General features: G+C 47.5%; 1 protein-coding gene across 1 annotated transcript in view; it reads right to left on the bottom strand.

The window, feature by feature from the left end:
- The window catches only part of PHYHIPL (phytanoyl-CoA 2-hydroxylase interacting protein like), a 372453-nt gene that overhangs the window by 264571 nt on the left and 85087 nt on the right, over window positions 1–22795 (bottom strand). The window lies entirely within an intron of this gene.

Below are 22795 nucleotides of genomic sequence, written 5' to 3' on the forward strand. Positions count from 1 at the left end.
GCCGCGTACTCCGCCGGTCCATATCCAGGGCTGCCAGAAGCTTTCTCGCTTCCTTGATCTGTCGCCAGATCCTGGGTGCCCCCGTGCTGCGGTGTATCAATTCAAGCTTACAAACCCTCTCAGTAAGTTCTTCCCTCTTGGCCCGTCGTTCCTTGTTTTCGGCTGCAGAGATCGCTAAAAATTCTCCTTCAGGGCCGCCCACTGTGTGGCCCGGGTGGTGTCAGCGTTATCATTGTGGGCCAGATAGTCTCGGAGCGCCTCCTCAATACGGTCCACCACCACTTTCCTATGTAGCAGGGTATCCCGGAGGCGCCATGTCTTCGGAGGATGAGCTGCAGGGGGTAAACACAGCGTGGCCTCAACTGGAGCGTGGTCCGATAAAGATAACACACCCATGTCCGCCTTCGAGACCATCGCCTGCACCGGAGACGTAACCAAAAGGTGGTCAAGCCTCGCATATGTCTTATGCGCGTGGGAATAATATGAGTAATCCCTGTCCGTGGGGTGCATATGACGCCAAAGGTCCAGCAGGTCTACCTCCGCTAGCCGGGCTTTACAGCAGGCCGGGAATTCCCCGACCTGCGGGGAGCGCTGCGCCGATCTGTCCACAGCAGAGTCGAAAACCATAATAAAATCCCCACCGAGAATAATACGTCTGTCTGGCGAGGCAGTGATATCCTCCACCGCTGACTGCAGGAAACGTTCCTGTCGATCATTGGGGCTATAGAGGGATCCGATCGTGAACGTGAGTCCCCCCATCCTTAACCTGTGCGCTAGCAATCTGCCCTTCTGTTCGGTGAACTTATGGAGATGTTCCCCCTTAAAGTGTCTGGCTACCAGAATCGCCACCCCTGCTGTCTTGGTGGTGCAAGAGGAGAAGAATTGGACTGGGAACTTATGTGAGCGTAGTCTATGTGTGTCCTGCGGCAGCAGGTGCGTCTCCTGGAGGAGGCAAATGTCCGCATGAGCATTCTCCAAAAGGGAAAGCACTGATCGCCGCTTGACGGGATTATTCAAACCCCGGACATTCAGGGTCATAACCTTAAAAGTGTAAGGAGGCATAATGGATTGTGTGTGTGAAAGCGTGACTACTCTGTTCGGAGGCCGCGGAAGGTGTGAGCACCCACCCCGGTGTCAGAAGCAAAAATGCAAAGAAGAGACAGTATGTGGTCACGTAACTTCTTTCGCTAGGCAACCTGCCATGTGTGGCCGACTCCAGTGTGTCCATTAGCTGTGCAGCGCATTGTGCAACCTTTTCCCTTCTCCCCGCAAGCGCGCCGTGTCCCCATCTGGCCAAGACAAGGTGAATGAAGGCTGCTAAAGCAGCAAGTACCTGCATGGTGCACTGGACGACCCCTTCTCCCTCACCCAACTCCCGGATCCCACCCTAAAACTCCCACACCCCAAATAGACCCCCCCCCACAACCCCCACCCCACACCCCCCTTGCCTCAAACTGTTCCAAAGAAACCATTGTCCCAGTCCAGTCCATAACGGACAAGTCTGTGGAAAGTCACAGAAGTGGACGTTCAGCCACTACGCAACTACCCTGCCCCCCCCCCCTCCTCCGGGCCCCCAAACCTGCAATTCCAAGAAAGCGATGTTGATCTCCCCCCGGAGTTCTTCTTAGGCAGTCAGTGCAACCTCACCGGTTGCCGTATCTCTGGCCACTCCTCTCACTGCGCTATCCATTTCCGCCCGGATAGTAGGTGAGTCCGGTCTTGCCGAAGAGGCAGAGTGCCGGCGGCCAGGGACCGACTGCCAGCCATCTCTAGTGACACGTCTACGGCGTGGGGTGGGCGCGTCCTCGTCAGTTGCAGTGATGCCCAGCCCCCCGCAGGTGTCCTGAAGGGAGCGCAGCTGATGCAATGTTCCATTCCATCGGAAGATGAGGCGAAACGGGTGGCCCCACGAATACTGAGTGTCATGCTCCCGTAGGAAGTCAGTCGCTATTTTAAAGGACTTGTGTTTCTGCAACGTGACCACTGCAAGATCTTGGAAGAGGGCCACGCGGTGACCCCTAAACTCGAGAGAGGGCTTGGTTCGGGCATCGCGGAGGATCCTCTCCTTCAAGGGGTAATCCGGCAGGTAAAAGGGTCCTATTTAAGTGCAAACTCACTATGTTGTTGAAACCATGGGTGAGAAAGAGAGCTCAAGAAGGGAGAGAAGGTAGAAAGCATATGAGACATTTGAGGCCATGTGGTGTGAACTCCCTGAGCCAGCCTCCTAGGCCTCCCAAGCCTCTAGCTCCAACAGCGACCACTAAGCTGCGTAAGAAATCAATCGCTGAGGGGATGTCGGGCAAGAAAAATACAGAGAGGTTAGGGAAACTTCCAGCGAAATGGAGAAGGAAATTCAATGAAATCATGGAAAACATTAAAAATACTAAAAGAAAATTGAAGGGGAGATCTCCACCTAAGCCCGCACATCGGAATAGCGAGTCTGACAAAAGAAATTTTTATGTTGGTACAAACAATTTCTCCCAAGTCCAGGCAGGAGGTGGAGGTAAGCAATTGGCACCACCACTGTTATTCCTTAAGCTGCAATCTATAAGGAAAACACAGACTCAGTTAGTCAACCCCGCAATAGATTGAGGCTGCTAAGTGTATTTGCCAATATTAAAAGATTGAGGAAGACTTCTTCAAAGGACTTGGCTCTGGTAGGTTTCAGGAAGAATACAGGGAAAGGACTAACCAATGTACTGTTTGTTTCAGAGGAGACAAGGAACTTAGTGGAGTCTTCTGGCTCAACCTTGGCAGCAAATGGCATTAGTCTTTCTGATAGAAGTGAGGCAATATGTGCACCTGTTAGCAAATCAGGGGAGGGCTTTTAAACCCTCCCCTGAATTACCTCCATTTTTAAATGAACATCGAGGGTTACAATGTAAACAGGCAATCTTGTGGGATGCCCCCTGGAGTAGGCCAGTGAATCGGTGCTAGAAGGAGTTGGTGGAAACAAGATAGTTTGAAAGAAAGAATAGTTACTATAACATTTCCTAATGATCGAGCACTTTACACAAGGAGTCAAAACGGGTCCCTTCGCCCTCAGCATCCTTTGTTAGATGAGCACAGGAAGGAAATGGACATGGTGGCCAGGGGTATATCCCCCAGAGAACAGAGATACACCCCTTCAAAAACACAGAGGATCACTTAATTCTGCTTGTAGCAGTGTGTGTGTGGGGGGGGGGGGGGGGTGACGAAATTGACTGGTAGGTGTCATGTCATCCACTGCTGGGTTGTGCCCTGGTTTGGAACGTTCATGGTGTTTTTAATGATTATAGAAATGGAAAATCAAAGAGAGGTCTTAATGAACTACCCTATGCTGTTCCTCCAGGACACATGGTTGTTGGTGTGTCCTGCAGTGGAGGAGTTTGCTACCAAAGATAGAAATGCCAAAGTCGCTTTAAGGAGGAGAGCAGTGGGTGGACTGCTTATATTGGTATCTGTCCACTGTGTTAAGAAGGTAACAAAGCGCCACAATACTTGCATATGGGCCCTTGCGTGTTTAATTGATTTGTTCACTAATGATGAGAGGTTAATAGAAATGATCTATCTAAATGTGTATGTTCCTCCAAATCGCCAAAACGGCTGAATCTGGTTAATGATGTTGGAAAACTGATATATGATTATCCAGGTGCTTTGTTGGTGGTAGGGGGATTTTACTGAAAAATCAGCTTTCAAAGAGCTTAATTTAGTTATGAAAGAGGTATGACTAGCGTTAAGCTTTCCAGAAATACTTTTTCAAAAAATCCCAGGGAAGGAGATGTGAAAATTCAGTTTAGTTCAACTAAACTTGATCGATGTTAATGTTTGGGGTAATGATGATATTCCAGCTGCCGATCGACTATGTGTTGGCGCCAGTACATCAGTTCTATTAGGAAAATGTATTTTTAGATATGGGGCCTAATGATCATTTTGCCCTTAGTCTGGAGTTCAAAGAAGATTTTTTGCCCTGTCCAAGTGCCATTTTGTCTCTTGAAGTAGTTTACCATAAGAGAATTTGAGTCTTGATTACCAAAGAGGTATTGCAAGCCCTTTCCACACTAGAAGTCAAGCATATTGACCTAGAAGCATGTCAAGATGTGTTGGATTGGTATTACAGGTTAACAAAGCAATTTTGAGTCCACTTCAAACTGGCAAAGGGGGCGACATTCAGCTAGTAGTATATTAGGTAAAGAAAATAGCTGGTTTGATGATGATTGTGGGGAGGGTAGAAGACTACCAAATAGGAGTTCTTGTCACTAAGTTGATCCCAGTGAGGTCAGTTTAAAAACAGAGCTGGTCGATGCAATAATCGCTTATCGAAACCTATGTGTCCATAAGACGAGATAGTTTTACAGGTTAAATTGAGTGCTAATGCTGTCTGCCATTGTTGATAAAAATAGTAAGTGCTTTCGGTGGCTAGTGAAACACTGCAACTTTTTCATTATCGTCCTCCCTTGCAGCTCAGATAAGTGAGAACGATTGGTACACTTTTATGTATTCGCTATACACTGGAAGAAACTCTGAAAATGTGTCAGTATTCCAAGCCAGCTCTGAAGTGAAGGCAGAAGTGATTGCAAGTACGCAGACGGTGGAAATGCTGTTAGAAATAATCAGTAATCGGAAAGGCTCTAGGGCTGGTGGCCCTAATGGGTTCCCATATGTGATATTTAAGAAAGATCCTAAGAAATGGGGAATAATGTTGTGTGGGTACTTCCAATGGGTAACGCTAACAGGCATCCTCCCAGACTCCTGGAAAGGAGCCATAGTGAAGCATATCCACAAGAAGGTAAGCTGGATAAGCCTTCTAACTATTGTTTGATTTCCCTCCTCAATATTCCTTCTAAAATGTATGCTCAAACATTGTTTAAACATCTAACTGCTTCTGCTTTTTACTCTGCACTGATCCCTGTGGAGCAAGGAGGTTTCAGGACAAAGCATTCCACTATGGACCACTGTTTCACACTGTGGGGAGCCGCAAGGAGGCAATAAAGTCGGTAGGTGGCCTTTGCTGCTGCTTCATGGACTTCCTAACGGCTATCCACAGGGTGGACCGAGATACTCTCTGGTGGAAACTACAGCAATGGAATATATCTGGAGAACTGTTAAGCCTTGTGATGAAAAGGCATAGTGACATTTGGGTCAGGTTGATCTGGACGGACAAGGAATCCTGTTGAGGAAAATGCCGGTCGAGAATGGCTTACGGCAGGAGTGCACTTCAGCGCCCCTCCTGTGTAGTCTGTAGTCCTCCCCCAGACGTTACGCAATACATAGTTACTCTCCGAACATTGGGGGAAGACATACTAGCTGCCTTATGTAAGCAGACTATCTGGTGGTGTTGGTTCTAACGCCTGTAGGGATCCAAACAGAATTAAATGCTTGAACGCTTATTGTCTTGAAAATAAATGGACGATAAAGGTTGACAAAACAAAAAACTTGTTTTTCACTACAACAAAAAATAATTTTGTTTGGTTCTTAGGTAATGTGCAGTTGGAGCAGGTTAGAGTATAAGAATCTGGGCATGATCTTTCACATGATCTGAGGTGGGATAAACATGAGGTTTCCCGGAGACTTGTACATTCAACCAAAGTGAATGGCCTGATGACTGCAAATTTGGTAAATGTACCTTTGATCCGTTAAGTAAAGTGATAACAGGCAAATTAATACCCCAGGCTCTTTATGGTGCAGAGGTGTTAGCAATGGATAGGTGGGTTGCTTGGGAAGGCTTAGAACGTAATTCGTTGAACCTGCTCATTGATATACCAGAAAAAGCTATGATACAAGCCGTAAGGAGGGATTTGAGAACAGTAGCCTGGAGTGCTTGGTGGACGCCAGAGCTTTACGTTTTTATTCCTAGATTAAAAATGGGGTCCCTGGCGATAAACTGTTGGCGATAAAATTAACAACCTTTCCCACTGGAGGAACCCTTTGATAGAAATGTTGAAGCACCTGGAAGTTCCTGACTTTGCGCACTGAGGGAGCTCAAGTTAGTCAAATAAAGAGCACCCTCAGACAATGCGCTATCAAAACCAGTTTGAGAGAGGACCTTCAGTATCTTAAAGGTATAGATCAGTTATCCTCTTTTTTGCTTCGCAGGAGAGCATGGGTTCTATGTCGGGACCAGAGACTCAGATTATGCTTTACTCGCTCATGTTTTATTGCTCAGCAGCCATAATAACAAACAGCCAAAGACTACAACTCCCATGAGTCCTTGCGATGAACATAAACAACCATAGAGATAGTCCCATATAAGGCATATCAGAGGGCAGCACTTCCTCTTTCTTCGCTGCTCAGCAGCCAGATAAGTGCTTGCTTCAATATTCCTTTTTACTGTCATAATTATCCTGGTCACTATCTTTAGTGTTGATGGATTAGTATTGTTTTTACTGAATTGTTGTTGCGTATTGCGAGCGCGTTGAACTGCCCCACTGGCATTGCCCAGTCATCGGTACACCTTCACACTGCGACTGCGATGTGGTTCGCGGGTGGCTAGTGGCGCTCTGAGTGTCCCCCTTGTTTCCAATGGGCTATGGATGTGGTGCGTCTTGTTTAATCCTAGTCCAATTGCGCGTCTCGGGCTCACCTCTCTCCGCCTTTGCGTATTGCGCTGCGGTCCCAACCTCGCTAGAGGGCATGATGCACGAAAGCTTTAGACGGAGGGCAGGGGAATTCCTCAGATTTCTGACGTGCCTCTGCTCCTCCGAGGGAGAGTCTGACAGTTTTCAGCTGTAGCGTAGCTGTCAGTTGTTTGTGCGCTAGGCGGGAGACGTTTGCACAGTCATAATTCTTACGATAGGCTCCAGACTTGCGGTTTCATCCGCGGAGCAAAATTTTTCTTCCTCACAGCTGATAGCGCTTTTAAGCAAGTTTTTTTTATCCTGGACTGCTCTGACCCACATTTTTTTCTGCAATCACTTACTGACCTTGGGGGCACAGCACCTTGCTTTCTGGGAGACCTACCTTTTATTTTCTCCACCCTAATTGATAATGGCGGGTGAGATGGACCCCTGGGAACCCATTGAGGATGAACAGCCCCTGCTCCCTATCCACATGGGCTAGGTGGATGCCACTGACGAATCCCTGGAAAGGGAAGTATCCTCCGTCCTTGAGGCCTTAAGCCGCCATATTATTGAACTGACAGTTCGGTGCAGGGAGGTAACCTCTACTGAGGGTGATTGGAGGGATCCCTAGTTGCCCAGAAAGGGCCCCTCCAAGGCTAAGGCTAAAGCAAAGACCCCCGATCTTTACGGGGAGGGTCGCTACTTCCCAAGATGCATTTGATAGGCTGCGACAGGCATTCCTGAAGAGGTGCCTGGAACCTAGCGAGGTGCTAAAGGGTTCCCAGACGGTCGATACCCCGATGACGATTCCAGCCCTTCAGAAAGGGTAGATGATGCTACCGGGGAAGACATAAGCCTAGATGGGGAGTCCGATGACGAGCCTGGTCTGAGCAGACCCTGGCGACCGGAATGCGGCGCCAAAAAAATCCTGGCTGGATGTATCGCACTCTCAGCACTCGACTGACCTCTCAGGTGTTGAACCCGGAGGACATATACTATCCCCGCTCTGCAGGTTGGAAACCTGTGCCCCTTGTGGCGTCCTATGTGACTAGCTGTATTCGGAAGCCGATGGATCAAGAGGTCCGTGGTCGCCTTAGGGCGGAGTGCCCCGGTCATCCCTGCCAAACAAGCTGGCCTGTAACCCTGAAATCGATGCCAGAATGGCCACGTTTATTGGTAAGTTTATCAAGGATACCAAAAAGGGTCTGGATCGTTCTTGGCGGGCCTGCCAAGATAAGGTCTTGGATTTGTTGGGTCCACTTACCAAGTTATTAGACATGGCAAAGGATGTCAAGGAGACGGTCATTTCATTGATCCCCCAATCCTCTCAGGTTAGGCGCAAAGGGCTCTGTGCTTTCTCAGTAATGCGAATTGTGCATTATCTACTGTTCTTCGGCGCTCCTTATTGATTAAGATCGAGCCTCGACTTGGAGAATAAGCCTCTACAGAAGCTGGGTCAGTAGCGAATGGAGGCCTTTTCATCAATCCATTTATAAAGGAATTGTCTCTCTTTGTAAACACTTTTTCCTCATTGGATAAGGCCCAGCAATAGATTAAAAAGGTATTCATTCAGTCAACACATTTTTGGGGGTCCGTAAGGGGCGCTCCTCCGGCAGTCCTTCCAACACCAACCCCCACAGGGACCAGAACAGAAGATCCATACAGTGGCAACACCAACAGAAATTCGGAGGGTTCTACCCGTCGAGAGGCCCTTGCAAGGGACGTGGGTGGAAAGGCAACTCCTGTGAGGCCATAAATGCACCTGGCGGGCCCACCGGTAAAGATTATCCCTTTTTTCCAACCAGAGGTGGGGGAAAGGCTACAGTAGTTTAGAAACAATTGGGCAACCGTTACAGGGGATCCATGGTTGTTACAGACAGTGATGGGTTTCACATAAAATTCCATGGAACCCCACACTGAACTTCTCATCCCACACCCCTTGTTTTCCCCAGAGAAAAGGCGCAAGTGGTAGACAGAGATTCTAGACCTTCCGCAGAAAAGGGCCATCATGCAAGCAACCCATCACTCAGATGGCTTCTTGAGCAATATCTTCGTTGTGGAGAAAAAAGACATGGGTTTCAGACCAGAAATCAACCTTCGGGACTTCAACCAGTGGGTGGTGTACCACCATTTCATAATGGAAGGTATTCACCTTCTCAGGGATGTGCCTGCTGAACGATTGGTTGATTCGACTGGACCTGAAAGTCGCGTACCTGACGGTTCCCATTGTTCCTCCCCACAGACGCTTCCTCCTATTCCTTTGAGACGGTCTCGTTTACGAGTTCACCTGTCTACCGTTTGGTCTGTCGTAAGCCCCTTGGTGTTTCACCAAGCTGCTGTGACCAGCCATTGAGTGGTTTCGGGCCCTGGGCATACGCCTCATTGTCTATCTGGACGATATCCTTGTGATGCAACAGAAAAAGAGTGTTTTGATGGCCCACCCCAAACTGACTGAAGATCTCCTTCAGGGTCTGGAGTATATTCTGAAAGACCAGAAATCTGTTTACATGCCGACGCATAGGCTGACTCTTTGGTGTCCGAGATCGATACGGTTCAGCAATGTCTCAGATTGCCCCAACAGAAAATGCGCTTGATTTACAGGGAACTGCAACGATCCCTGCAGCGAGAAAAAATTCTTGTTACATCATCTAGCATGAATTGTCGGGCTCCTATCATCCTCAATTCAGGCAATCTTTCCAAGACCCTTGCATTACCGGGCCCATCAGCGTCTAAAGACGCAGCATTTGCATCGTGGGCTCTCCTACACACAAGAGATCAGCCTATCACAGGAAGCCCGGGAGGAGCTCCAGTGGTGGCTCAAACATATGCAGGCCTGGAATGGTCGAACCATCTTCGGTTCAGCCACCAACCTGATCATCTAAGGGTTGGGGCGCCTGCTGTGGAGACATTACTACAAGCGGGCAATGGTCCGTGCACAAACGGTCTCCGGACATGAACTGCTTAGAGCTTCTGGCTGGATCTTTTGCAATTCAGAGTCTGGCTGGATCCTGCAATTTTTGGGAGCCTCATGGTTTGGTGGGGTCCTGGTCAGGTGGACCTCTTCGCATCACGTCTCAATTACCAACTTCCCCAGTTTTTCAGCTGGCGCCCGGACGCTATGGCGGAGGTGACAGATGCCTTTCTGCAGGACTGGAGCCTGCTTCAGGGGTACGCGTTTCCCCCTATTCACATTGATACCTAGGCTCGCGGCGCTGGTATGGAGACAGAAAGCGGAGGTAATTTTGGTGACACTGCGTTGGAAATCTCAAGTCTGGTATCCAGTTCTTCTGGAGCTTTCTATGGATTTTCCAATGCAACTTCCCCAGACACCTCGTCTTCTGACGGACGCGGACGCAACTTGCACCCTCTGGTTCAAGAGGGCAACCTTCATTTGATGGGTTGGAGGATTACAGGGGACGTTGGGAAGTCCCTGGCCTTTTGGGGACAGCTTCATCTCTTATTAGAAAGGCATAGGCACAGTCTACCGTCAAGCAATATAGATCTTCCTGGAGGAAGTGGATTCGCTGGTGCTTGCAATGAGGTTTTGATCCTGTGGGGACCGATGTAATCAATGTCGTCAACTACATGTCGTAGTTAGTCGACAAAGGTTTGGCCTATCGCTCGATCAATGCGAGTCGGTCGGCAATTTCAGCAGGTCACATGCCCGTTCAGGGAGTCCCGGTAGGGGAACACCCCCAGGTATGCCAGCTATTGAGAAGCATATGCCTCGCTTTCCCACCGTTATCGAAATATTCCTCTTTGTGGGATGTGGATTCGGCGTTGTGGTTGTTGCAGTCTTGGCAGGATAACCCTTCTCTTTCTCGTAAGGAGATAACAGGTAAGCTAACAATGCTCCTTTGTCTTATTTCGTGTAAACGGGTCTCGGATGTCCGCGTACTGGATATTACGGAGCACGTGTTCGCACCAGAAGGGGTGTCGTTCACTTTGGTTCATCGCACGAAGTCCAATACTAGGGTGGTTCACTACCCGGCTTTTCCGGGTCATCCTAAGTTGTGCGTGGTCCAATTTCTTAATGATGACGGAGGAATACAGACCCCAGGAGTCTCTCAGCTTCTCATTTCACTCAAGAAACCTTTTAAAGCTGCGAAGCCTGCCACGTGCTGCAGGAAGCTGGCATTGATACTATGACCGTTGGAGCCCATTCAACGAGAGGGGCCATGGCCTCCAAGGCTTTGGCCCTTGGTGGGAGATTAGAGGACATTCTTAGAGCGGCATACATATTGTTCCTCGGATTCTACCATTAAGGCCTTTTATTTTAAGCCCATTTTAGGATTGGCTTCTCTGGTGGATGATCAGCTTTGAACTAGCATAATCTGAGCCTCCGGTCCTGGCATAGAATATAACATTTCCTAGCTATCGCGAAGGAAAGTTGCAATACTATTATGGACGCGGAGGCGAGGATTATCCCACCCATTGGACTAAAGTCCTGTCCCTCCCGGACAAATGCACTCTGCGTATTGGATAAGTATTTCATTTTGGGACTTTTTTTCGGAAAATGTTTAGAGTCTGACTTGATGCTTAAAGTGTCAATGTTTGCTGATTGACAGTCCTAATTCTTTATTGTTCATAGAGGGATATTGGATGCTTTCCCTTTTTCTGATGCTGCCTTCTTGTCTTTTCAGAATCTGACCAGAAACAACACTATTGATGGAAATGTGAGATCTGGTGTTTCGCCCGAAGAAATAGGAAGTGCTACCCTCTGATATGCCTTATATGGGACTATCTCTATGGTTGTTTATGTTCATCGCAAAGACTCATGGAATTTGTAGTCTTTGGCTGTTTGTTATTATGGCTGCTGAGCAATAAAATATGAGAGAGTAAAGCATAATCCTCGCCTTCGCGTCTTTAATAGAATTTAAACTTTTCTTTGCGATAGGTAGGACATTTTATATTCCTTACCGTACCTATATACAATTCCAGACAAGTATTTACGGAATAACATTTTGCTGCTGAGGGTGGTAATTGACGCAGGTTGGCGAATATCAAGTTAAAAAACAAAGTAGCAGAGTGCCATGGTCAATGCCCCTGTAAGCGGGGTAGGAAATATTTAGTGATACATCTGTTGCTGGACTGTGTACTCTTCCTCGAGTAAAGGACGAGGATTCTCTGGCTTGTATTAAAAAATACAGCATACAGTTGAGAGAAATGGGTTAAAAGTTGTTATGTGACCTACGATACCAGGACGTAGTCATTGCCACAGGTCAATACCTGTAAAAAATTATAACATCCCAGGTTAGGCTTTTCCCTCTGTGATTTAAGACAAAGATTGGAACGACCTTAAATTGGTACAGTGGCATCTTGAATTGGTAAGCTAATCTCGTTCCACTAAGAGGATGCCTCAATGGGTTGGGAGATGGGAAATTTGACCTAGATAGAAAAGATTATTAAGAGAGTACCTCGTGACAGAGATAACTATACACATTGCACTCTATAATGCTCATGTGATGTAAAAGAGTTGCAAGCTGCTGGTTATGTGTTATCCTCTTTCTTTTAAAATGCTTTTATTATATGCAGGACCATGTTGAAGACATTACTGAGTCCTGTCGGCATTAAGAGGAAGATTTGGCAAGGCCACGCAGGAAATGGGAAATTTTATCTATTAAAAAGGTTGATTAAGAGAGCCCCATGTGATTGTGATACGCTCCAATACATGCTGTACTTTATAATGCTCTGTCTGAGGAAAACAAACTTTATGATAATGGTTGATTTGGTACCTTCTGGTTTTTTTATGTGTTCTCAAAATATGTGGGACTTTGGGTTGTCGACCATCTATTGTGTTTTAGAGTCAGAAATTTTAAGTGTTTATATGGTTATTAGCCGATGTTATGTGTTGATGAAATTGATCTAAATGTGTGCTGCTCACTTCCAATTTGATAACATTGGTGAGTGTTACCTAACGAATCAGGTAATATACAATATTTCTTTAAGGATTTATTTCTTGGAAATAACATATTTTGATTGCTTGATTGCACTAAAAATCTTCTTTTTAATTGTCAATGTAACACAAATATCACATGCTGCATATAGGAAGGGACTTTCGGATAGAGTACGGTGCCAGTTTGTTTTTTATGATGTAAGGGCATTGCCATTCAGAACAAGTAAAGTTACAAGGGAATAGCACTTAAATTATTTTTACAGAATGATAGGAGGTATTAACTCTACTTTACACCTGTTTAAGTAAATTCACAAGGGAGGAGGCCTTAAACATTTTCTACTGAATGACAGGCAGTACTGCTCAGCTGTACATTATTTCAAAATTACACTGCCTTCAAACAAATCCTCTAAGGGCATCTACTCCTGACTACAGTAGGGAGTGAAGAGTCTCTTAGTGTGATTTTTATTCAAAAGTTAACATTTCCTTAAAATCAATAAATGCTCTCTACTGATTTTAGTTAGTTTGTTCTTGGAACTATCTAACAGTTCCCTTGTGTAGCAACTAGCCACAAACCAAGGCACATGTATTGTCAGTTCCATTACAAAACCCGTGATATAAATGCAACTTCGTATGAGTTTCATCGTGTGACCATAGGACATATGTATTCAACTCTGCAGCGGAACCACGGCTGGTACTTAAAAACTGATTTTGTGCCATTGACTTACTATGTAATAGCCCATTGTCAGAAAATAAATCTGTGTCTACTGTGGAAAATACCATAGTTAATTTAAAAATAAAACTGCTGTCAATCAGCTATGTATGATTCTTACTAAATTATTCAATTCACTTACTGAAATCATCAAAACATTGAGCCGAAAAAGTCTCCCACAGTGTACTAAGATCACTATGATCACCCTGTTGTAGATGTAAGGCAAATTTAGGGCAGTGTCTAAGATCACTGTGCTTATTGTTTACAAGGATCAAACCAATACAAAATCATCTGCAATTCTTAAGGGGATGTCTATGTAGTTATTATTGACTAGGAGGGTGGCAAATACCCTTCTCTGCTCAAATGAATCATGTAGGGTGCATCCAACGCAGTTTTTTTCCACCCTGGACAAAGGAAAACACCTAGAGCGTGGCATATTAAATTGATAAGTGAAGCGCGGAGCATGGTTGCTACCTGAATTACATGTAGAGTAAGAAACTGATAGAATACCTTCTTCATAAGGTTCAGTAAGGAGCACTTCCAAATGTTATCTCTAAAGACTGAAATGTTAAAGTACCAAGAAGAAGACACTTTCCTACAGAATGATGTACTTTTATATGCAATGTCAGCATTTCCTCCTAAAATTCCCAGTCATTTTATGGTAGTCCATGTAGAAAAGAGAACCCTCTGGAATATGTGTTGTGAATTCAAAGGATGACATGATGGATGTCTAAATTCTGTCACTGAAATCTTCTTGTTTTTTACTAATAATCTGTTCAATATTACTGTACACTCCTCCTGTGCTGATCTCGCCAGTCTAGCTAGGAGCCAAAGTCCCTAGAACTAATTGCTTTAGTTGCAGTTTGGAGTCAGACATGCAATTTTCCAGGATCCCCATGATCTGATTTACAGAATTGATATGATACAGGTTTCTGCATTAATCTGGGAACAGCAGAAATGATCAACATTGGCACAAAGTATAGGTTTCGGCACAAATTCACACAGAAGGAACATGCAGGCAATGAGACTCTTTAGCAATCAGTATTCTTTCTGCTTCAGGCTGTGTAATTATAAGGAGAAATCATTGGTACATCTACTATGCTGCTGCCCTGCACTACTACTACAGCAGAGGCGTATTCTGTTAAAACCAATGTTCCTGAGACATGGGACCAGAAGATGCGCCGATGCAGTGGGACGGCTTCAGTCAAGTATAGACTCTTCAGATCTGGCGAAATTTGGCAAATATATGAACATGACACGAATGGCCCTAATCGGAAATAACGCAGTAGAAAAACGTGGGCAGCAACTGTGCCCGGCAATGAACAAAAAATAACCTTGTACGAAAGCCCAAGGAATATGGACCTTTGTCAATATTTAATACAAAAAAAATATTGAATAGAAGAACAAAGCCACATTTTAGATATGGTCTGGTACCACTGACCAATTAATAGTTTTAAATTGTTATACTTGTTTAGACAAATGTTTTATAGTGTTGATAGATGGAGTAGTAACTCCAGTTCTGTAGTAGGGGTATCTCTGTTATAGTCATAATCTAGTGAATAGTCCCGCCCATGTGCGTGGACCCCGGCAATCAAAAATAATCTCTTAAGTTGTCAAATCATGCAGAAACTGCCAAGACACTTAAGAGAGAATTTAAAGACAAATAATGCAGCCTATATCCACAGGCTACACTGTCCAGTACTTCAACTAGAAATTCCACCAAATAACACCACACATAATACAGCCTCCCCAGTTTCTACCATAGAGAAACTTGCCTCCACCAGTAAAAGACTCTGGAATGATAGAGAGGAAGGCATGGACAGACAAGCCCCATAGGCTGCCATTATGTGACTTAAATAGGATACTGTGCCTTTAAGAGAACTTTCCAGAACTTCTCCCAGTATCCCAGAATGCATAGCAGGTCCCTCTACATTCAGTTCTTTTTGAAGGTGAAGCACGCCAGACCTGTCGCATTCCTTACGTGAAGAAATATCTCCACCGGGGAGGAGGGCGGGTGCTTATGACTATAACAGAGATACCCCTACTACAGAACTGGAGTTACAGGACAGAAGCTACTCCTTCTGTAGTAGGGGATCTCTGTGTATAGTCATAATCTAGTGAATAGAATGGCAAGCCCATCCCCACACCAAAGCGGCGGTGGAGAAAGAAAATAACGCCACTACTGTGCGAACAAATTCCGCAGCGAAGCCTGCCCAACCTGAGCGTCTGCCCTGGCGTCAGTGTCCAGGCAGTAATGCTTAGCAAAGGTATGAACCGACTTCCAAGTGGCTGCCTTGCAGATTTCAGCAATCAGCACGTTACGGAGCAGAGCCGTCGTGGCAGCTTTGCCCCTGGTGAAATGAGCCTTAGGCTTACCTCCTAAGGTCTTATTAGCCTTTTGGCAACATAATTGTATGCAGGACACAATCCACCTAGAGATGGACTGCTTAGAGGTAGCAAGACCCGTCCTGACTGATCCATAATTAATAAACAACTGGTCAGACCTACGAATATCTTTGGTTTTAGCCAGATAAAATTTCAACACCCTCCTAACATCCAGGGAATGGAGAGACCTTTCCGCTGGAGACGAAGGGTTCTGAAAAAACGTAGGCAAAGTTATGGTCTGGTTGACATGAAAATCAGAAATAACCTTGGGAAGAAATTTAGGGTGAGTACGCATAACAACCTTAGCAGCATGAAACACAGTATAAGGTTCAGTACAACACAACGCCTGAATTTCACTCACCCTGCGGGCCGATGTAATGGCCACGAGGAACGCCGCCTTCCAGGACAGGTGCTGCAACGAAGCCTTATGAATAGGTTCAACAGGTTCCTTCATCAATCTGGACAGCACCACATTCAATTCCCATGAAGGCGAAGGAAGGCCTGACAGGAGGGAATACTTTCTTCAATCCTTCCAGAAAATCTTTGATCACAGGGATCTGGAAAAAGGAAGTCTGTGAAGGGCATTTGCTGTAGGCAGTCAATGCAACAAGATGAACCTTAATGGAATGAACATTAAGGCCCGACTGCGCCAAATGTAAAAGGTAAGGAAGGATGACATCTTCCTTACAGGTCGTAGGGTCATGGTTCTTAGACTGGCACCAGATACAAAACCTCTTCCACTTGTAAGCATATGAAGTTCGAGTGGAAGGCCTCTTAGACTCCTTCAGAATGTCCATGCAATCCTCAGGCAGATTCAGATGGCCATATTACACTATCTCAGGAGCCATGCCGCCAAACTCAAAGACGAGAGGTTGGGGTGTAACATCCGTCCCCCGAACTTCGTGAGAAGGTCCGGCCTGCACGGCAACCGAATGTGAGGAATGAGAGACCGGTGAAGCAGGTCCGTGAACCACCACTGCCTGGGCCACTCCGGGGCAATGAGTATCATCCGAGCCCTGGACCGGGCCAGCTTGATGAGCACCGCCGGAATCAGGGGAATGGGAGGAAAGGCGTACAGAAAGCTGTTCGTCCAGTTGATCCATAACGCATTCCCCAGCGTCGCTTGCTGGTAGTACCTGGAGGCGAAGTCTCTGCACTTGCTGTTTTCGGCGGTGGCGAACAAATCTACGTCTGGAGTTCCCCACCTTGCGAAGACTTCTCCTAGTACTTTGTCGTTTATGACCCATTCGTGGTTTTCCTGAACCAGCCTGCTCAGTGAGTCTGCCTGAACATTCTGCACACCTGGCAGATGGGTAGCCGTTATCGTCAGTCCTCTGGCTAGGAGCCAGTGCCAGATCGCCTGCGCCTCCTGAGACAGAGTGCGTGATCTCGAGCCCCCCTGCTTGTTGAGATAGTACATCGTGGTGGTATTGTCCGTCTGTACAAGCAGAGAGTTGGTCTGGAAGGACGGAAGAAAGGCCTTCAGTGCCAAGTGAACAGCTCTGAGTTCCAGGAAATTGATGTGATACGTGGCCTCCATCGGTGACCACGTTCCTTGAATCTGTAGGTTCCCGGAATGCGCTCCCCATCCCAGGAGAGAAGCATCCGTCACGACAGTCTGCGAGGGAATGTCCTTGTGGAAGGGAACCCCTCTCAGGAGATTCTCCGCCGAACACCACCACTTCAGAGACTGAAGAGCATGCAGAGACAGTCGTATCTTGTCGTCCCAAGACCCTGTCCTCTGATCCCACTGGTCTTCCAAGCACTCCTGCAGCGGTCTCATGTGCAGCCGTGCGTGTGGCGTCAGGAAGATACAAGAGGCCATCGATCCCAGTAGAGAAGACACCGTCCTCACTGTCGTAGATGGAGTTGTCATAAGAGCCTTCGCCTTCCGAAGGAGAGATAATCGTCGCTCTTCCGAAGGAGACATGCTTGCTGACAGCGTATTGATGGAGGCTCCCAAGTACTGTATGCATTGGACCGGAGTCGGGACAGACTTGGCCATGTTGATGTGCAACCCCAGCTTGTTCAAGAGAACGCACGTCTTCTGGAAGTGTGCTCGCGCTTCCGAGAAGGAGGATGCCTTGATCAACCAATCGTCCAGGTACGGGTAGACAAACACCTTGTTCTTCCTTAGGTGTGCTGCTACCACCGCCATGCACTTCGAGAATGTTCTCGGCGCAGACTTCAGCCCGAATGGGAGTACTGTGTATTGATAGTGATTGGCGCCGACTTGGAACCGCAGGAACTTCCTGTGTTTGTGTGCAATGGGCACATGGAAGTAAGCATCCTGTAGGTCTATGGCACACAGCCAGTCTCCTTGTTGCAACTGAGGGTAAATCTGGTGCAACGACAGTATGCGAAACTTTTCTCTGCGAATCCATTTGTTTGCCTGTCGCAAGTAAGTCCAGAATGGGCCTGAACTCGTTCTTGTCCTTCTTGCGAACCAGGAAGAACCGGGAGTACAGGCCTCTTCCTCTCTGGGACAGAGGCACGTCTTCTATCGGCCTTTTCCTCAACAGGATATCGGCCTCCGCCTGGAGTTCGCGCAGCTGAAACTGTGAGCTGACCGGAGGAATCGCCGGAGGAGGGCTCGTGAACCGAAGACTGTATCCATTGCAAACAATATTCAGCACCCACTTGTCCGGAGTAATTTTTCTTCACTCTGCCAGAAAAAATTGAATGCTTCCCCCTACCGGAGTGTGTAACAGATCCGGGGGAAGTAGGTTCCTAGGGCCTAGACCCAGTCTGGTCCTTGGGCGCCGGAGCCGACTGCTGGCCTCCTCTGCCCTTCTGGCTCTGCTGGAATGGCTTACGGAACTGTTGATGTTGTTGCGACTGTCCCGAAGCCTGGCCACGTCCTCTGCCTTGCCCACCGAACCGCCGTTGGAACGGGCGGTACGACTTCTTCGTGTCTTTAGGCTTCTCCAGGCCCACAGCCGTGAGCGTTTCGGCCTCCGCCTTCATTCGGGCCATCTCATTGTCCGCATGCTTCCCGAAGAGGGTCTCGCCGGAGAATGGCATGTTGGCTACCCTCTGCTGTGCGTCCGGTTTCAGGGACGTAAGACGGAGCCAGGCGTGACGTCGTTGGTTAACCCCATGGCAAAACCCATGAGCTGTCAACAGGGAAGAGTCCGCTGCAGCGCTGATAATCCGGTTAGCCACCAGCATCCCTTCACTCAGCACTTCCTGGAAGTCCTCACGCTTCTCGCGAGGTAAGAGTTCCGCAAACTGCTGGAGGGAGTCCCAGAGGGCGCGGTCGTAGCGTCCCAACAGCGCCGTGGCACTCGCAGCCTTCATGGAGGTAGCCGATGTTCCACACACTTTCCTCCCTGCCGAATCCATCCATCTGGACTCCTTATCCGGGGGAACCGTGGATGACGGGGTGGTGGCATGTTGTTTGCGGGCCGCCGTCACAATTACAGAGTCCGGAGGTGGTTCCGCCCTCAGAAAGGCCGGGTCCGAATCAGGAGCCCGGTACTTTTTCAGCAACCTCGATGGAGCTGCCTTCGTCACCGCAGGGGTGAGAAAAAGGGCCATAGCCGGTTCCTCCAGGCCCGGCACCAGAGGCAGGAGTGGACGAGACAGGTGTTTTTGATGCAATGTCTCAAAAATGACTGAAGTTTTAGGAGTAGGCACCGTCAAGGATATGCCCAACTTTGCGGCGCCCCTTAAAAGGACATCATGGAACGCCACCAGGTCATCAATTGGGGACACCCTCGTGTCTGGTGACCCCGACAAGGTCGGAGAATAGTCCCTGGTACCAGAAGACCTTGTGCGAGAGCGAAATTCGCGCCTCCTATGGCGGCGTCTCGACCGCGTGGACGATCTGTGTCGCGATCTCTCCCTCCTCCCAGAGCGAGAGCGAGACCTGCCAGCCCGTGGCCGCTCCACCGGTTTCCGTGGTGGGGTCTTCTTTGGCTCCTCTCGGGGTTTAGGTTTTGGGGTCCCCTTAGGAGGTACAGGCAAAGAAGGCAGCGAAGTGGACCTCGGCGGAGGAACCATCGGCCGAGGGGCAGGCCCATGCAGAGGAACTGGTGGCGGTGGGTCGCCTGATGGAAGCGGAGGGTTGGGGGGAGGATCCTCTTTAGGTACAGGTGGAGGTGGCGACCTGGGCCGAGATGGCGTGTACACCTCTGAGTACACCGAGCCCGGTGACCCCTAAGGCGAAGGGGGCTGAGATCCAGCCCCTTCAGCAGGTGATCGCTTCCTCTTGCGTCCTCCACTAGAAGCAGTCTGACTTCTGGGACCAGAATCCCTCTTGCGCCGTTTTGGAGAGACAGAACGACTCCTAGACGCCGACCTTTTTCTTCTCGATGTTGAGCGTCGCTTTTCCGGCGTTGAACGTCGCCTCCGCGACTCCGGCTTCGAACGCCGCCTCCGCAACGTCGACCTCCTCTTCCTCGACGTCGAACGCCGTCCCCTCGACGTCGACCTCTTCCTCCGTGACGTCGTACGCAGCCTCCGCGACGTCGAAGCGCCGATGCTTGTCACTTCGTCTCCGACGTCGATAGGAAGACTCCGACGTCGACGATGACGATGACGTCAACGGTGGCTTCGACGGAGACCTCTCCAGGCCCTTTGACGTCGAGCCGTCACGCCGTCTCGACCCGGAGCCCCGGGGAGAAGGGGAACACACCGCCGTCATCCCTCTCGACGTCGTCATCGATGCAATCGATGTCGACGGAGACCGGCATCGCTTGCTGGACTTCCTGCCTCTGGGGAGCCCCCCAGAGGCCTCAGCAGAGGCAGAGGGAACCTTCCCAGCCTGCCCAGACCCACCTGCAGCATGCAGACGTCTCTCCTCCAGGCCTGAAAGCCTAATCTTCATCCTGTCCCTCAGAGTCCGAGCAGTAAACTGCTGGCAGATGACACAGTCCTCAGGGACATGATCCTCAGGGAGACAGACGATGCAGACGTCTTGTGGATCACTCTTGGCCTTCTTCCTCCCACATGCTGGACACTTATCAAAAAGACCAGGCATTTTAGAGCCCTAAAACGCCTGAACCAACACACAAAAGAGAAGGAGAACACCAAGAAGTAAACTGAAACACTTTTAAAACACAAAAGTGCCAAAATATCCAATAAACCCTTGAAACAAGGGAGAGCTCAATGCCAGGGTCCTGTTAGCAGGAGCCGGAAAAAAGAACTGAAAGTAGAGGGACCTGCTATGCATTCTGGGATACTGGGAGAAGTTCTGGAAAGTTCTCTTAAAGGCACAGTATCCTATTTAAGCCACATAATGGCAGCCTATGGGGCTTGTCTGTCCATGCCTTCCTCTCTATCATTCCAGAGTCTTTTACTGGTGGAGGCAAGTTTCTCTACGGTAGAAACTGGGCAGGCTGTATTATGTGTGGTGTTATTTGGTGGAATTTCTAGTTGAAGTACTGGACAGTGTAGCCTGTGGATATAGGCTGCATTATTTGTCTTTAAATTCTCTCTTAAGTGTCTTTGCAGTTTCTGCATGATTTGACAACTTAAGAGATTATTTTTGATTGCCGGGGTCCACGCACATGGGCGGGACTATTCACTAGATTATGACTATACACAGAGATCCCCTACTACAGAAACACTTTTAATTGTAATTCTGGATAATGCACTGCAATTCTGCAAAAACGGTAAGTAATTACGCAAAAAATAAAATTAATTCATTCATTCATTACTCTGCCCTTACGGGGCTTTAAGTTTCAAAGCACTGCTCTTAGGGAGCATCAAAACAGCTCCCACATTCCTACTGAGTCTGTAATAAATTGCAACAGAAAGAAATGCTTGCTAGCTGAAAGCTGAATGGAGACTATCTAGGCTACTACTGGCTCTTTAGCAGAGAGAATGGTGTACCACAGTCCCAAACATGTATCTTGATTATTAAAAGCAGTAGGTCATCCTCTACCACTGGTGGATATTTTCTATACGATTTACAAATAAACACTAAAACCTAGAATTGAAAATGTATTCTTTAGGATCAGCAGCTAATGAACTCACCATTTCATTACACAATAAAGAAAAATACAAGCACGTTTCAAAGGACTGGACTGAGTGTGCCACTTTTTAGAACCCATGCTGGCACTCATGATCAAGAATAATGTGCACATTGCAGCACTGGCATTCTGTCATCACCAAGGACCATCAGGAGTTTTATCTGGCCTGTTGGGGCCTCTGAATAATTCTGCAATAAAAAATGGAAGTTATTTGTTCCCCAGACTGAAGGCGAGTAAAGTCGGATTTGTGACCTGGCTTTAGGATTTGCCAGGAGACAGACAGCAATGTGATGGCGTTCATAGGTGGGCCCGCAGGTGGCGGTGTGGGAGAGGGATGTCACAGTGTTGGCCAGAGCAGAGGAATGGGCTCTACTCAAGGAAGATAAACGTTATGATATTCTCATTCCTCTGAACAATACACTCATCACCCTCTGAAAAATACTGGCTGCAGAGCAAAGCCAAAAAGGCATTCTAATGCATTGAAAAATGCCTTCTGTTGTAATAAACGCAGTTAAAGACTTTGATTCTTTGTGTAGCCTGATCTGGTGAAACACATTTTTTAAGTCTAGTTTGGAAAAGAATTTACCACCACTTAATGCCAAGATTAACTCATTAATATTTGAGAGTGGAAACGTGTCAACTACCACGTTCTAATTGAGTGACCGGAGGTCAATGCAGAACCAACATTTTCCGTCAGATTTTTCAGTGATGACCACTGGTGCAACCCATGAAGAGCTCTCCACGGGTTCAATCACCCCTGACTTGAGCATCTCTTGTAGCATCTCCTTCACAGCTTCCCTAGCCACTAAAGGTGTCCTGCGTACTTTGTGTTGTGCAGGAATGGCATTGGGTTTCAGAATTATTTTGTGTACATACCCTTTGAAACAACCTAATTTATTTTTAAATACATCCCTTGCTTCTTTTAAAATGTCATCCAAAGATGGATTATCTATCACTAATACCTGTGTTGGAGCTCTTGGATTAATGATAATGTACAAATCAAACTGGTGCATCCATCCAAGAATAGGTGGTCCATCTTTTGCGACATACACCTTGCCCCAATGGATCTACCTTTAAATTCAATTACTGACTTCATATAACCTACAAGGTCAATAGTTTCCCCTTGATACCCTCCTGAGTTGATATCCTTAGGTAGTTGTACCCCATTGGGCCACAATTTGTCATACAAGCATTTTGGAATATTGGTATACATAGATCCACAATCAACCATCAATTCAACAATTTCATCATTAATCCTAAATTCTGCTTTGGGTCTATTTTTCCTACC

The sequence above is a fragment of the Lissotriton vulgaris genome, chromosome 5 (assembly GCF_964263255.1).
Source record: "Lissotriton vulgaris chromosome 5, aLisVul1.2, whole genome shotgun sequence".
Lineage (NCBI taxonomy): Eukaryota > Metazoa > Chordata > Amphibia > Caudata > Salamandridae > Lissotriton > Lissotriton vulgaris.